The 11,581-nt window shown below is 47.1% G+C and overlaps 1 long non-coding RNA gene across 3 annotated transcripts in view; it reads right to left on the bottom strand.

Annotated features, from left to right (window-relative positions):
* Positions 1-2,573: 2,573 nt before the first annotated feature.
* The window catches only part of LOC119963268, a 35,140-nt gene continuing 26,132 nt past the window's right edge, over positions 2,574-11,581 (bottom strand). For all 3 annotated transcript variants that reach the window (XR_005460057.1, XR_005460058.1, XR_005460056.1), the window contains exon 3: positions 2,574-3,061. This is a non-coding gene — a long non-coding RNA (uncharacterized LOC119963268). The remainder of the gene's footprint in view (positions 3,062-11,581) is intronic.

The raw sequence follows: 11,581 nt of genomic DNA, 5'->3' as shown, positions 1-11,581 counted from the left end.
ACACAGCCCAGTCCATCACGCGAAAACGCCTCTCATCCATTGACTCTATCTACATTTTCCGCTGCCTTGGGAAAGCGGGTAGCATAATCAAAGACTCCTCCACCCGGGTTATTCACTCTTCCAACTTCTTCTGCCGGGCAGTGATACAAAGGTCTGAGAACAGGCACTAATAGATTCAAAAACAGCTTCTTCCTTGCTGTTACCAGACTCCTGAATTACACCCTTATGGACTGATCTGACCTCTTTACGCATCTTCTCTACTGAGTAATACTACACTCCATATGCTTCACACGCTGCCTGGGTTTATGTATCTATATTGTGTATTTATATATGCCCTATGTTTTTTTTTCATGGATTGGACGATCTGTATGTACTGTATGCAGATCAATACTTTTCACTGTACCTCAGTACACGTGACAATAAATCAAATCAATCAATAAATTAAATAGTTTCCTCCAGGTGCTCCGGTTCCTCCCACAAGCCCGAAAGACATGCTGTTAGGTGACTTGGACATTCTGAATTCTCCCTCTGTGTACCCGAACAGGCGCCGGAGTGTGGCGACGAGGGGATTTTCACAGTAACTTCATTGCAGTGTTAATGTAAGCCTACTTGTGATACTAATAAAGATGATATTTTTAAAAATCAATCAGTGCAGCACCATGGCAGATAGACGACGTATGTTGCACTCACCTCAAAGTCTCATGTGAACTGAGGTCTGCCTTTTTTAAGAGTTTGAGGCTGATGTGATTTCGCAATGGCGTGACGCAAGGTTAGAATGCGTGAAATTTCAGAGAGCAGCTGTTTAAAATGAGCATTCATGAGATGCAAATGAATACGAATGCGTTGACGCCGCCAGAGAGCAGGAGAACCAACCTACCATTAACCCACCAGTGGGTTTCCAATTTTCTGACTCCCACTGGATCCTCCTCCTCCGCACCCCCACCAAACTCACTGCGGGCGGATGGTAAAATTCCACTCAATGTTTCAGGTTAATGTCCCTTCATGAGAACCTTCATTACGCCCAGGTTGGAACCTGATTTACCAGATTTCCTAGCGAGCCGCACTGCATTCCCAATAAAATTACACCAGGAGAAGTCCACTGAGGTCATAGAGGTTCAAGGCCAAAATGCTTTTCCATTATACATATCACGTGTCACGTTTTCCAACCATTATTATTTCAAACAAGTAATATATTGAAATACAATGAGGCAATTGATATAGTATTGTATCAATCTATTTTAGCTTATCCTTCTCTTTTAGGTTCTGCACCCAACGCCAGCTCCCTGTAGACAATGGGCAGACAACTTACTCCTAGGCCTATTTTGAATTTGTTCTTGAGGCACATAACGGGGAAATGCTTGGCTATGATGATGTTCCTGGCCTCTGCTCAACTTCTTCCCATGAGAGTGCAGCTGAGCTTGGGAGTTTACTCATTTTCAAGTGCACTGCACCACACACATATGAGCATTTGTTTTTAATCAGACTTTGATTTTCTTTGGTTTAGGAAGCAGGCATCCAATCGAGTCCTCAGTTTGAATTACCTGCCGGTGTTTCCCTGTAGTAACTGTTTCTCACATTGCTTGTGTCCTTGTGCATTTTATTAAGCCTACGCCGAATAATGTTCCTCCCTCTGGATTTTCCAAAATAAGTTCCTGCCAACCATGTGTCATTCCACCCACAGTGCTTCATTCCAAAGTTCCTTTTTTTTCACACAGAACAAAAAAGCTAAACGTCCCCACAAGTGCTGCAGTCTCCACAGCTGCGATCATAGGTTTCTGTCATTGCTGGTAGCCCCTAGGAAACCGAGAAGAATGTTCACAATAATAATCTACTCATTCTGGGTGATGAGCTACATTTGGTATGAGATATTGCTGGTAAGTTGTGTTCTTATTTTGTCTTTATTAGTTACAGTATTATTCAGAGGTTTCCTTGATCGCACAGAAGTTCTGCTTTCTGGAATTGGGTGGATCAACATGTTAAGGTCTGATCTGTTGCTTCTGAAACTTGCGTTCCAGTAGAGTGCAGACTATTAGGAGTCTTAATTTTGTGTTAACTGCTAAATCAACATTATTCTCTCTCTAGCATTACTGCTTGTGGATAATTTTGGTTCCGTTCCAGTTCCACTGTAAGCAATTCATAGATTTTCCAGAAATTTAATATACAGAAAAGGAAGATTGACTCAAAACAACACCATTCTACAATGGAATAATGTTCGGGTTAGAAAACTCTTCGATAACAATGTCTGTATTAATATTCTTGTGGTCCACATGCTCGCCTTTAGAGCCATGTAGAGTATTTTTAGAACTTTCCCTCCAGAGATTATGGAGAGTTGAGGTAGAGTCTCTGAGAACAGAGACTCCTTTAATCTTTCAACACGTTACTAAACAACTACCAAACTGCACCACAATATGCTATTTTGAGGTGCATTCATCTTCATCTGTCATAACAGAATTAATTGAAAGGCCTGGGGTGCAAATTCATGTGGAAAAAAGAGGTTACATTCACAGCACAAGTGGCTCATAGTTAAGGGTTAAGTGGTGCTAAATTATCAATTACTGAAGGAGACTATAAGGTTGCTGATAAATAGGAATGGGAAAGTTTGCTCCAGGATACTTTTCCAAATTTAATGTAAATTGTCAGGGCACAGTATACAGACAATGACACTGTGTTAAAAATGAAGGCAGTGTTCCCCACAGAATGTTCCAATTTATAATTCCACCATAAGGTTTTCTTTGCTCTTTCAAATTTCACTCATTTTAATGAATTAATTGAGTGCATTAATCAGAAAATGCCTTTGGTAAAATAGGATGTGCAGTAGTTTTATACTTTCCTGGGCCTCATCGATTGATATGAAATAGGTTTCATATAGAGTGCTTCCGCATACATTGTTGTATAGACTTCCGCTGTGGTTAAAAAGTTCCTTGTTACTTTATGCTTTTGGTTAGATGCAGGCTTGACTGTAACTCCTTTCCCCTTTCGAACAATAGAGGCCTGGAATTCTTGCCAGAAGGTAATGGAAGAACATGATTGTGGTTAAAATGAATACTTCCTATCCCCTGTACTGGAAAGGAAGAAAGAAAGAATTTATATAGCATGTTATTATATTTCTCAGCATATTCAATGCATGTCATATGCATTCCAATGGATTGGATTTTGCGATAAAAAATAACAGCTTTCACCGGATTAATGTGTAAATTGGACAGCAACTTTTAGTGAGCACACATGAGCCATTTAGTGCTTAAAGTAAAGATGTTATTGCCCAAAATACCCTGCTCATCCTAAAGCTAGGCGATTCTTGCTACCTTGCCATCTGTGAGGTTTAGCTCACAGATATGAACTAAACATGCCTGGAAAGGTTAAGGCTTGTCTATTCCAGAGTAAGTCTCTTTTATTGGTGTGGTAGACATTAAAAAATAAATGTAACAAGTGTGGTGTTTCAGTCCATCACATTTTATTAGTTGGAGATTTTTTAAAAATAAAAATGACCATTTTCTTTTGCTTTTTATTTCTATCTCCTTTTTTTCTCTCAATTCAATTTCTTCCATCTCTTTATTTTGCTTTCCGTATCTGATTTTACATTGGGTTTAATATTTGATTGACAAGGTATTGGCATGGATAGAGGATTCACTGACTGGCAGAAGGCAGAGAGTACAGATAATGGGGTCTTTTTCAGGATGGCAGTTTCGCAGTGGTGTTTCGCAGTGATCGGTTTTGTGACCATAGCTATTCATGATACACATTGACAGTCAGGAATAAGAAACTGAGGGTATTGTTGCTAAGTTTGCAGGTGATACAAAGCTATGTAGTGGGACAGGTAGTGTTGAGGAAGCGGGGAGGCTGCAGAAGGACCTGGACAGGCTAGGAAAGTGGGCAAAGAAGTGGCAGATGGAATACAGTGTGGAAAAGTGTGAGGTTATGCACTTTGGTCAGAAGAATAGAGACATGGACTATTTTTTAAATGGGGAACGGCTTCGGAAATCAGAAGCACAGAGTGACTTAGGAGTCCTAGTTCAGGTCTCTTAAAGATTAACATGCAGGTTCAGTTGGCAGTTAGGAAGGCAAATGTTAGCATTCTTTCGAGAAGGCTAGAATGCAAGAGCAGGGATGTACTTCTGAGGCTGTATAAGGCTCTGGTCAGACCCCATTTGGAGTAATGTGAGCAGTTTTGGGCCCCGTATCTAAGAAAAGATGTGCTTAACTTGAAGGAGGCCCAGAGGACGTTCGCAAGAATGATCCCGGGAATGAAGAGTTTGTCATATGAGGAGTGGTTGAGGGCTCTGGGTCTGTACTCGATGGAATTTAGAAGGAAGAGGGGTGATCTCATTGAAACTTGCTGAATACTGAGAGGCCTGGATGAAATGGACGTGGAGTAGATCTTTCCACCAATAGGAGGGACCCGAGGGCACAGCCTCTGACTGAAGGAACGATCCTTTAAACTGAGATGAGGAGCAATTTTTTCAGCCAGAGGGTGGTGAATCTGTGGAACCCTTTGCCACAGAAGGCTGTGGAGGCCAAGTCACTGAGTGCCTTAAGACAGAGATAGATAGGTTTTAATTAATAAGTGGATCAGGGGTTACGAGGAGAAGGCAGGAGAATGGGAATGAGAAACATTTAAGACCATAAGACACAGAAGTAGAATTAGGCCATTCAGCCCTTCTAATCTGGTCTGCCATTCAATCATGGCTATGTTTCTCATTTCAGCCATGATCGAATGGTGGAGAAGACTTGATGGGCCGAATGGCCTAATTCTGCTCCTATATCTAATGGTCTTATGGCACTTCCTGGTTCATATTCTGTGCCGCCCACTAACAATTCTTCAATCGGATTGGTAAACAAGACGCACAGTTGTTTTCCCTATTACAGAAGACTCAGATCCCTTGTAGGCGGTGCTGTGATTTTGATGATTGGCTGGCAGGAACAGAGAGTACAAAACCCCAAAGAACGGTGTGACCAAGAACAACTCTATTGAACAGCTGGTGCCGTCCCTTCATTGCTGTATGCACAATCTGACCCAAGGAATTATTTCAATGTTACCATTGCTAATTGGGTAAATGTGGCAACCATCTTACTTACAACAGTATCCCACAAACAGCAATGACAAGAATGACCAATTCATTTGTTTTTGGTGATGTTAGTACCAAACGAACAATGTTTGTTGTGGTTCTGAGAAGAATATATATTTCAAATGCCTTTTCGAAATGGCAATTAATGTGAAATTATGATACTTCTGTTGTGGGACCCCAGAATCATTCAAGATGTGTGCCTGGATTATATATTTTGTCAGCTTTATCTGAGCATTTTACACAGCATGGGAATTAAAGATAAAGGCTGGAATTCTGCATTACCACAACTTCCCCTGCCCCCCCCCCCCCCCCCCCCCCCGACCCCCACCCATACGAGCACACACACTCACACTCACAGCACACACACTCACACTCACAGCACACACACTCACACTCACAGCACACACACTCACACTCACAGCACACACACTCACACTCACAGCACACACACTCACACTCACAGCACACACACTTACACTCACACTCACAGCACGCACACTCACACTCACAGCACGCACACTCACAGCATACACACACACTCACAGCATACACACACACTCACAGCATACACACACACTCACAGCATACACACACACACTCACAGCATATACACACACTCACAGCACTCACACACACACAGCATACACACACACTCACAGCACGCACACACACTCACAGCACGCACACTCACAGCACACACACACACTCACAGCACACACACTCACACTCACAGCACGCACACTCACACACACACTCACAGCACACACACACACACTCACAGCACACACACACACACAGCACACAAACACACTCACAGCACACACACACTCACAGCACACACATACACTCACAGCATACACATACACTCACAGCACTCACACACACACTCACAGCACACACACATACACTCACAGCACACACATACACTCACAGCACACACACACTCACAGCACACACACACTCACAGCACACACACACTCACAGCACACACAGCACACACACACTCACGGCACACCACACACACTCACAGCACACACACTCACAGCACACACACACACACAACACTCACAGCACACACACACACTCACAGCACACACCACACAGCACACACACACACACACTCACGGCACACACACACACACTCACAGCACACACACTCACAGCACACACACACACACTCACAGCACATACACACACACACACTCACAGCACACACACACACTCACAGCACACACACACACACACCACACTCACAGCACACACACACACTCACAGCACACACACACACTCACAGCACACACACACTCACAGCACACACACATACACTCACAGCACACACACATACACTCACAGCACACACACATACACTCACAGCACACACACATACACTCACAGCACACACACATACACTCACAGCACACACACGCACACACACACTCACAGCACACACACAGACCCACAGCACACAGACACACTCGCAGCACACACACACACACACACACCCACACTCACAGCACACAGACACACACACACACACTCACAGCACACACACAGACTCACCGCACACAGACACACTCGCAGCACATACACACACTCGCAGCACACACACACACACACACTCACAGCACACACACACACTCGCAGCACACACACACACACACACTCACAGCACACACACACACTCGCAGCACACACACACACACACTCACCACACACACACTCACCCACACACACACTCACAGCACACACACACACACACACCACACTCACAGCACACCACACACACTCACAGCACACACACACACTCACAGCCACACACACACACTCACAGCACACACACTCACTCACAGCACACACACATACACTCACAGCATACACACACACTCACAGCATACACACACACTCACAGCACACACACACACTCACAGCACACACCACACTCACAGCACACACACACACTCACAGCACACACACACACTCACAGCACAACACACACTCACAGCACACACACACACTCACAGCACACACACACTCACAGCACACACACACACTCACAGCACACAGACACACACACACACACACTCACAGCACACACACACACTCACAGCCACACACACACTCACAGCACACACACACACTCACAGCACAACACACACTCACAGCACACCGACATACACTCAGCACACACACACACACTCACAGCACACACACACACTCACAGCACACACACTCACAGCACACACACACTCACAGCACACACACTCACAGCACACACACACTCACAGCACACACACACACACTCACAGCCACACACACTCACAGCACACACACATACACTCACAGCACACACACACACACTCACAGCACACACACACTCACCACACACACACACTCACAGCACACACACACTCACAGCACACACACTCACAGCACACACACACTCACAGCACACACACACACTCACAGCACACACACAACTCACAGCACACCACACACACTCACAGCACACACCACACACTCACAGCACACACACACTCACAGCACACACACACACTCACAGCACACACACACACTCACAGCACACACACACACTCACAGCACACACACATACACTCACAGCACACACACACACTCACAGCACACACACACACACACTCACAGCACACACACACTCACAGCACACACACACCTCACAGCACACACACTCCAGCACACACACACTCACAGCACACACACACACTCACACACACACACTCACAGCACACACACATACACTCACAGCACACACACACACACTCACAGCACACACACACTCACAGCACACACACACACTCACAGCACACACACACTCACAGCACACACACACACTCACAGCACACACACACACTCAGCACCACACACACTCACATCACACACACTCACAGCACACACACACACACTCACAGCACACACACTCACAGCACACACACACTCACAGCACACACACACACTCACAGCACACCACACCACTCACAGCACACAACACACACTCACAGCACACACACCACTCACAGCACACACACACACACTCACAACACACACACACACTCACAACACACACACGCACACACACACTCACAGCACACACACACTCACAGCACACACACATACACTCACAGCACACACACACTCACAGCACACACACATACACTCACAGCACACACACTCACAGCACACACACACACTCACAGCACACACACACATACACTCCAGCACACACACTCACAGCGACACACACACTCACAGCACACACACACTCACAGCACACACACACTCACAGCAACACACACTCACAGCGACACACACACACTCACAGCACACACTCACAGCACACACACGTACACTCACAGCACACACACACACTCACAGCACACACACACACTCACAACACACATACACTCACAGCACGCACACACACTCACAGCGCGCACACACTCACAGCACACACACACACACTCAACCACACACACACGCACACACACACACTCACAGCACCACACCACTCACAGCACACACACTCACAGCACACACACATACACTCACAGCACACACACACTCACAGCACACACACACACTCACAGCACACACACATACACTCACAGCACACACACTCACAGCACACACACACACTCACAGCACACACACACACTCACAGCCACACACACACTCACAGCACACACATACACTCACAGCACACACACACTCACAGCACACACACATACACTCACAGCACACACACATACACTCACAGCACACACACATACACTCACAGCACACACACATACACTCACAGCACACACACACACACTCACAGCACACACACACACACTCACAGCACACCACACACACTCACAGCACACACACACACACCACTCACACACACATACACTCACAGCACACACACATACACTCACAGCACACACACATACACTCACAGCACACACACACACACTCACAGCACACACACACACTCACAGCACACACACACACTCACAGCACACACACACACACTCACAGCACACACACACACGCACACACACACACGCACACACACACAACACACTCACAGCACAGACACACACAAACACACTCACAGCACACACCCACAGCACACCCAGCACACACACACACTCATCACAGCACACACACCTCAGTCACAGCAGACACACACTCACAGCTCACACACACTCAATGCTCACACACACACTCAACCCTCACACACACTCACAGCACACACACATTCACAGCACACACCATTCACAGCACCACACACTCACAGCACACACACACATTCACAGCGCACACACACACACTCACAGCTCACACACACTCACAGCACACACACACTCACAGCACACACACACTCACAGCACACACACATTCACAGCACACACACACACTCACAGCACACACACTCACAGCACACACACTCACAGCACACACACTCACAGCACACACACACACATATGCATGGTCTCATGTATATACAACAGTGTGAATTACGGAGTTACATTCACCACAGCACACACATACACTTACAGCACACACGCAGACACTCACAGCACACACATACACTCACAGCACACACACATACCTCACAGCACACACACACACTCACAGCACACACACACTCACAGCACACACACACTCACAGCACACACACACACTCACAGCACACACACATACACTCACAGCACACACACATACACTCACAGCACACACACACACACTCACAGCACACACATACACTCACAGCACACACACGCACACACACACTCACAGCACACACACCGCACAGCACACAGACACACTCACAGCACACACACACACTCACAGCACACACACAGACTCACAGCACACAGACACACTCGCAGCACACACACACACACACACACACACACACACTCACACACCACACACACCACAGCACACACAGACACACTCACAGCACACACACACTCACAGCACACACACACTCACAGCACACACACACTCACAGCACACACACACTCACAGCACACACACACGCTCACAGCACACACACGCTCACAGCACACACACACTCACAGCACACACACACACTCACAACACACACACTCACAGCACACACACACACTCACAGCACACACACACTCACAGCACACAGACACACACACACACACACTCACAGCACACACACACTCACAGCACACACACACTCACAGCACACACACACACTCACAGCGCACACACACACACTCACAGCACACAGACATACACTCAGCATACACACACACACTCACAGCACACACACACTCACAGCGCACACACACACACTCACAGCACACACACACTCACAGCACACACACACTCACAGCACCACACACACAGCACACACACAGACACACACAGCACACACACACACACACTCACAGCACACACAGACACACACAGCACACACACACTCACAGCACACACACATTCACAGCACACACACACTCACAGCCACACACACACTCACAGCACACACACACTCACAGCACACACACACTCACAGCACACACACACACTCACAGCACACACACACACTCACAGCACACACACACTCACAGCACACACACACTCACAGCACACACACACACTCACAGCACACACACACTCACAGCACACACACATACACTCACAGCACACACACCTCACAGCACACACACACACTCACAGCACACACACACACACTCACAGCACACACACACTCACAGCACACACACACTCACAGCACACACACACACTCACAGCACACACACACCACTCACACACACACACACACACTCACAGCACACACACACACTCACAGCACACACACACTCACAGCACACACACATACACTCACAGCACACACACACACTCACAGCACACACACACACCTCACAACACACACACACACTCACAACACACACACGCACACACACACACTCACAGCACACACACACACTCACAGCACACACACCTCACAGCACACACACATACACTCACAGCACACACACACTCACAGCACACACACACACACTCACACAGCACACACTACACTCACAGCACACACACACTCACAGCACACACACACTCACAGCACACAGACACACACCACAGCACACACACACACTCACAACACACACACGCACACACCCACACTCACAGCACACACACACTCACAGCACACACACACTCACAGCACACACACATACACTCACAGCACACACACACTCACAGCACACACACACACTCACAGCACACACATACACTCACAGCACACACACACACTCACAGCACACACACACTCACAGCACACAGACACACACTCACAGCACACACACACACACTCACAACACACACACACACTCACAACACACACACACTCACAGCACACACACACACTCACAACACACACACACACTCACAACACACACACACTCACAACACACACACACACTCACAGCACACAC

The sequence above is a fragment of the Scyliorhinus canicula genome, chromosome 3, assembly GCF_902713615.1.
Source record: "Scyliorhinus canicula chromosome 3, sScyCan1.1, whole genome shotgun sequence".
Lineage (NCBI taxonomy): Eukaryota > Metazoa > Chordata > Chondrichthyes > Carcharhiniformes > Scyliorhinidae > Scyliorhinus > Scyliorhinus canicula.
Note: the sequence above shows the minus strand (reverse complement) of the source record. Positions and strands in the feature narration are given on the sequence as shown.